The 7520-nt window shown below is 45.3% G+C and overlaps 1 long non-coding RNA gene across 1 annotated transcript in view; it reads left to right on the top strand.

Annotated features, from left to right (window-relative positions):
- Positions 1–7520, top strand: part of LOC308477722 — a 137531-nt gene that overhangs the window by 122089 nt on the left and 7922 nt on the right. The window lies entirely within an intron of this gene.

The following is a 7520-nucleotide window of genomic DNA, read 5'->3' on the forward strand; positions in this document are numbered from 1 at the left end:
ACAAGAAACCGACAGAACTCTTCGACAATTTGTTTCCGCCAGTTCTCGCAAAACATGTAGGAAGCATCATTAGCTCAAAGTATCCAATGATTGCCCAATACTTTTGGAAGTTAGAGAAAGCAAGATTTATCTTGTAAACCTCTAGCTGTTTCAGTCATGACTCCAGCACAATCAATCACTTCTGAATGGGGGGGCCAGGAAAGGATGGTACAATCCTTTAAGATTTTGTTGGTGTTCCTCCTTCCCCCCATAATCAAATATTTAGTTAAATATCACCCTATGGATTTCTTCTTTACTGTAAAATTGTTCAGACTTATCTGTTCCGTTTTCTCAGATGTATGGTAACAGAACGGTTGCCTGCAAACTCTGTTAGTGAGTCAGATCTGCTAGAGTTAATGTGGGGTGGGGAACCTCTGGCCCTCCAGATTTTGCTAAGACTACAACTCCCATCATCCCTGACCATTGGCCATGCTTATCTATGGCCGATAGATGCTGGAGGCCAACTATATATGGAGGAACACTGGTTCCCCATCTCTCACATCATATTGTTATCTCCCGCTTGGACTACTGCAATGCACTCTACATGGGACTACCTTTGAAGGTGACCCGGAAACTGCAATTAATCCAGAATGTGGCAACTAGACTGGTGACTGGGAGTGGCCGCCAGGACCACATAACACCGGTCCTGAGAGATCTGCATTGGCTCCCAGTATGTTTCTGAGCACAATTCAAAGTGTTGGTGCCGACCTTTAAAGCCCTAAGTGGCCTCGGTCCTGTATACCTGAAGGAGCGTCTCCACCCCCATCGTTCTGCCCGGACACTGAGATCCAGAGCCGAGGGCCTTCTGGCAGTTCCCTCATTGCGAGAAGTGAGGTTACAGGGAACCAGACAGAGGGCTTTCTTGGTAGTGGCGCCCGCCCTGTGGAATGCCCTCCCATCAGATGTCAAGGAAATAAGCAGCTATCTTATTTTTAAAAGACATCTGAAGGCAGCCCTGTTTAGGAAAGTTTTTAATATTTAATGCTGTATTGTTTGTAACACTTGATTGGGAGCCGCCCAGGGTGGCTGGGGAAACTCAGCCAGATTGTTGTTTAGTCGTTTAGTCGTGTCCGACTCTTTGTGACCCCATGGACCAGAGCACGCCAGGCACTCCTGTCTTCCACTGCCTCCCGCAGTTTGGTCAGACTCACGTTTGTAGCTTCGAGAACACTGTCCAACCATCTCGTTCTCTGTCGTCCCCTTCTCCTTCTGCCCTCCATCTTTCCCAGCATCAGGGTCTTTTCCAGGGAGTCTTCTCTTCTCGTGAAGTGGCCAAAGTATTGGAGCCTCAGCTTCATCATCTGTCCTTCCAGTGAGCACTCAGGGCTGATTTCCTTCAGAATGGATAGGTTTGATCTTCTTGCAGTCCATGGGACTCTCAAGAGTCTCCTCCAGCACCATTATTCAAAAGCATCAATTCTTCGACGATCAGCCTTCTTTATGGTCCAGCTCTCACTTCCATACATCACTACTGGGAAAACCACTCAGCCAGATGGGTGGAGTATAAATATATTATTATTATTATTATTATTATTATTATTATTATTATTATTGTGAGCTGCTTCTTAATGGGGCTTATTACATGAATACAATGGTGAGGATCATAAGTGAATGTAACGCTGAGCCTTTTAACGGTGCCAATTATTCCTGGGAATCCTAATGTTCTATCTAATGCAGCAGTTGTTTTATTTTTATTCAGTGGAATACATATGAAGGAATACAGTCTATGCATTTCCCTTCCTTTTGCTACACACGTACACAATATTTAGGGTGAGCTGGGGCAATATGTTTTTTTTACCAGTGAACACAGTATCATCAAATAAGCATATTTATTGTTAGTTCATTTCTATGAGAACTGCAATACCCACCGAGGCACTTAGTTGATACAGGAACGAAACACCCGAACTCTGCAATTATGTTGCTGCTTACCCTGAATTAATGCCACCCACATTTTACAGATCTTTCCAAATTATTTCATCGTATCTTAAAATCCATTCAAATGCATTGCCTTGAATTTTTATTTTGAGCACAAGTCTTTCGCAAATGCCACCTGCATTGAATACTGAAAGGATCTCTTAGCTGTGAATTATATTACATCTCCCCCAAGTGGATGGCTGCAAACACTGCAGTTCTGTAGATACAGTTATCACTGCAGTGATGCTGAAAAAGTGTCATTACAAGACCTGATAGATACTGTGGTGTGGTGGTGGTTATAATCCTTATAAACCATCTCATCTTTGAACTATGCTATTTCCAAACGATGCTAAAACTGAGTGTCAACCTTATATAACCATAACAGCACATTATGGCCACCGCAAGAGGGAAGTATCTATAGACTTTGAGTAAACCAGAGGTTTGCAACAGCAACAGCAAAAACAAAAGCTGTTTGGGGGGACCCTGAACAGGATTACTTCCCACTGAAACAAAATGTTGCAGGTATTTTAAAAGTATTTTTAAAAGTAAGGATATCTAAGCATGCACACACATATAATCTGACATAATTAATAATCTGACATAATTAAATAATCTTACAAAATTAAAGCTAACATAAAAACACAATTAAAAAATATATATTGAGACCCATCCATTCCTTTGAGGGGACGTTTACAATAAATAACCTGCTACAGAGTTAAGGGTTCCCAGCATTTTATTAACTTATTGACCTCCCACACTCATCAGATTTGGAGCCCCTACACCTGCTTTAAAGGAAAAAAACAAGATGTCAGGAAATGCCTGTTTTCTATAGTCTTTGGGTTTGCCCACTGTGTGTTTGCAACAGGTTGCATTCTTATTTAATTTGCATAGTCCGTATGATGTTACCCCCAAGCAATGCCAGTCTTGCTGCTCCCCGAGAACCCCTCATAAATTCTGGTCTACCTGATATGGCGATAAACTGGTAAACTGGGGAAATTGGGCTCTATCTGCAGATTATTTGTTCTGGTGCTTTTGGATGGGTGGATTTTCTGCTACGTCCCTTTCCTCTTGCACAACTTCCTCAGTGTTCTCATGCCTTTTCTGGTTATGTATCTAACTAGTTTCAGCGCATTCCTCCTGCTGAATGGAGGAATATTGAGAATGGAGTAATATTGAGAATGGAGGAATATTGAGCTAGCTCAATATTTCTTTTGACCCTTTAAAGGTGAAGGTAAAGGGACCCCTGACCATTAGGTCTAGTCGTGGCCGACTCTGGGGTTGCGGCACTCATCTCGCTTTACTGGCAGAGGGAGTCGGCGTACAGCTTCCAGGTCATGTGGCCAGCATGACTAAGCCGCTTCTGGCGAACCAGAGCAGCACATGGAAACGCCGTTTACCTTCCCGCCAGAGTGGTACCTATTTATCTACTTGCACTTTGACGTGCTTTCAAACTGCTAGGTTGGCAGTAGCAGGGACCGAACAACGGTAGCTCACCCCATCGCGGGGATTCGAACCACCGACCTTCTGATCGGCAAGTCCTAGGCTCTGTGGTTTAACCCACAGCACCACCCGATTTCCACAAAACCAGAAAACTGCAGAAGTGTGTGCTGAGAATCTGCAATTGCCAGATTGTGTGATTTGGCACACTTTCTGGGCAGAAAAGAAACTTTCCATTTAAAACAACAAGAAGAAGAAGAACCAAGGTGTAGGTGTAACTAGCACACACCTAGCCCGATACTTAATAGACATAACAGAATCGATAAATTAGCACAAAAGGGAACACCTACTGGATGAAAGTTGTCCCTCATAAACTGCCACACACTGGTAAGACTTTGGGGAGGAGAAAAAGGATCCCAGCCAGGGGTGCAGCTGGGACTGGGCCACACAGGGGCAAGATGGGAATGGGGAAAGAGGGGCTGGGGTAGGTAATACTCACGGGTGACAGAGGTTGATGAAGGGACAGGTGCCAGTGCAGAGGAAGTCGAGCAGGGCGACCCCTGGCCAGAGCCAGAGAGGCCCTGTCCCCATGAACATGGAGGGTCCTGAGATGTAGGGAGCAGCAGGCTGGGCACTCCAGGAAGCAGAGTCAGGCCAGGGCCTGCAGCCCAATTCACTAGCTGATCAGGTGGGGTAGTAGGCAAGTGATTCTTCGGCTGGGGAAGCTGAAAGCAGGTGAGGGTCACCTGCCTCATCAAGCCCAGATGCAGCAATCAGCAGGCACAGTATCAGAAGGCAGCAAAGCGGAGGTGTTGTGTCTGCTCAGCTGCCCATGTTGAAATTCTGCTCAGTATTGATCCAGTCAACAATGTCTAGGCAACACAATGACCGTATATATCCGTAATAGACAATCTTTATAGAATTCCTTCAAATCATAAAAAGTTCAAAATGAAATCTTTAGTCTCAAAGTCTCTGAAAATCTTTAAACGAGGCGAGGTACCAAACTTAGAACGGTGGAAGACAAGCTGTGAAGCTTTGTGTGTTCAACAGTGATGTCCAACACTGAACAGTAATTCTGGATATTGACTACTGTTTTGTAGAATTCTTCATCAGCGTGGTGGGTGGATATAGAATGCTTCATAAACCCATCTTATTTCGAATGGATGTATATAAATGAAAATCTCAAATGCTGTGGAACAGCAGTGACTACATTATTACACGAGGCAATTATATTTCATCCAGCACTGCTTTACTGCTACTGAAGGCAAATGAACATAATGGTTGCGAATGAAATATATTTGGTTGGCACTGTCCATAAGAAATCCAGTTGCAGCAGACTTAAGCTTATAATAAGCCTAAAACCTTAACAATAAGCGTGCTATGTGCACCACACCAGAAGGAAAAGAGAAAGAAAAAGGGAAGCCCAGGCTCCTTCTGGCCTCTTATTATAGTCAGCATGACCTTGACAGAAGAGATAACCAGTTTAAACCAGCTGTACTCAGCTTCTCAGAAGGAATAACCCAAACATCATGAACCTTCTGCTTGTTTCTTTCACACAGAGAAGCTTCCAGAACCCTCTTGAATTAACTAGAATAGGAAAGATCTCTACACATCAGATCAATACTTTCTATACTAAGAAAGGCAAACTGACAGGACCTTGCCTTGGGCCTTTAACAGTTTCTACTTCAGGTGTGACACTGGGCTGCATCCTGACTTCAGACTTGGATCGACTCTGAACCTCGTTTCCTGACTTTCGGCCTTCAACGTTGGATCTCGGACTGTCAACCCTGTCAAAATCAACCCTCGGATTTTGGACTTGGTCTTGGTCACACTGTCTGTCTGCCAGGGGGTCAGCACATATACTAATAATATGTGCGAATGCAGACTGTTTCTGTCGAATTTAAATGTGAGGAAAGTGGATGAACAGCTAAATAATGCCCAAATTTGGCTAGCATTAAAATGTGGCTAGCATTAAAATGGCCGCTCACTGGGTCCAGCGGTGGGCGGCTTTTGTGGCTTCCCCGTCTTCCTGAAGCCACACTGTTCCGCAGTGGCCCCATATTCCCCTGAGAGGGAGACACACCCAATGCCTATGCCAAGGTTTCCTGCATCTGAAATTCAATAAAGTTGTGGCCATTTTAATCCCAAAAGATGTTGTCTGACTGATCCCAAAGTCTGGCTCCCAAAAAGGGGGGGGGGGGGGCTGTGCCTGGGTACACAATTATCTGCGCTGTTTAGCATTGCTGTTAAAGAGGAAACCGGCTTTCTCTAGAGAACGTGCTCAAAAATGCCATAAATACATCCATAGTGGGTAACTATAAAGCTAAAGGAGATCAAATGATAAAGCACAGATATGAACTCTTTATCTAGCTCTGATTTATGTCTGCTTTCACAGTAAATTCTTTGTGGGCTGTTCACAACCACAAGAGACACACTAGCTCCATCTACTGGTATACAAAAATACAACTACTGCTGGGTTTATAATTGTGGTCTGTTATTTAATGTCACTCCTGAATGTCACAGTCATCAGGCTATATGTTTTGTTTAGTGAAGACAGGGAGTGTCTGTACAGTAGCAGCAGCCACGGCCAGTTTGGACATGTGTCTCCGCTCCCCCCAGGACACGTCCTTTTTCAAGGGTGAATTTTCTGTCCAGTTGAATTTTTAAACATTTGCCAAAATGTCCCTAGCTATGCTTTCTGGATGAGACAGAGACATAACTTGTGGTTGAAGACTTGCTTTCTTCACTTCTCCTGCCCCCATCCTCAGCAATATATCACAGCTTCTATAGCCTACATATAGTAGGGATATTTAAAATGAGTCTCATCATGGCATCCTCTTTTTTGCTCTTCAAAATATGGCAACCCTACACACACTTTTTCTCTTAAGGAGCTCAAGGTGGTGAACAGCGTTCTCCTCACAATGGCCCTGGTGAGGTAGGTTGAGAGACTGTGACTGGTAAAAGGTCACCCATCCAGTTTCATGGCTGTGTGAAGCTAAACCGGAAGATTGGAAAAAGATGCATCAAATATTTATTTGTGATGGTGAGGTTTCAACGGCCGTAGGCTGGGAGCATCAACCCTGTTAGCCTTCTTGTTGTCCCTCCTTACAGCATAGTTGGATGTCCAAGGCTGGTTGAAACTGAGCTCATGGTGGTTGCAGATATCCGTAAACTTAAAGGATGCAGTCAAGCAGGCCAGTGGAATCTATTCCAATCTGTTAACATGGCATAGCTGTCAACCGTCCCTTATTTGGTGGAAAAGACCCTTATCCCAGCGCTGTGTCCCGCTGCTGTCCCTTATTGCTGATGTCCCTTAAATTTCCCGGGTTTCAAAGGAAGCAGCTCCTCTCCCTCCCTCCCTGCCGGCCAGGGAGGAGGGAGGCTCCAACTGTGTTGCTTGGCTGCATTGCTGACCCAATAAGGAGTCTAAGAATGACTGGGGGGTGGAGCTTGCATGCCTTGTGCCAATCAAATCGGCCGCGTTGACTGGGGACTCGCCTTTGCTCAGCGCTTCCCAGCAGAGAGGTGACAGTGGTTTTCCTTGCTGCATCCCCTTTGCCGGGTTGCTGTGCTGTGGGATCCACCACTTGAGGCTTTGTTTGGCTGCTGGCTGGGCTTTCTGCCTTTGGCTTGGAGGGGCTCAGAAGTTGAACATATCTGTGCTTGGAAAATCCCTTATTTTGACTGCTGGTCCCTTATTTTCAAATCTGTAAGTTGACAGCTATGTAACATGACTGTATAATCGGCAGTACAGCATGCAAGACAGGCATGGGGACCCGACTGTCAAGTGTTTGGGAAGTGCAGTGCAAAATGCTTTGCAAGCCCTGTGCTCGGCACGTCTCAAGCACCTGGGAACCAGCTGGTTCCTAGGTGCTTGGGAAGCACTTCTCACAGGGGCTTTGCAGGCCCAGCTGATTGGTGCTTGCAAAGCCCCTTTTGACCAACGGCCAAACACCTGACATCATATTTGACATCAGATGGGCGTGGCTTGCCCAAAATGGCCTTGTGGGCTATATGGGAGGCCTTGGAGGCTGGATTCAGCCCATGGGCCAAAGGCTCCCCAACCTTGTTGAAAAGGACCAGCTTATTGGTTTGCCCCCCCCCCCGAAAGTAATAGAAACAAAAGGAAG

The sequence above is a fragment of the Podarcis pityusensis genome, assembly GCF_964106645.2.
Source record: "Podarcis pityusensis genome assembly, chromosome: 5".
Taxonomy (NCBI): Eukaryota; Metazoa; Chordata; class Lepidosauria; order Squamata; family Lacertidae; genus Podarcis; species Podarcis pityusensis.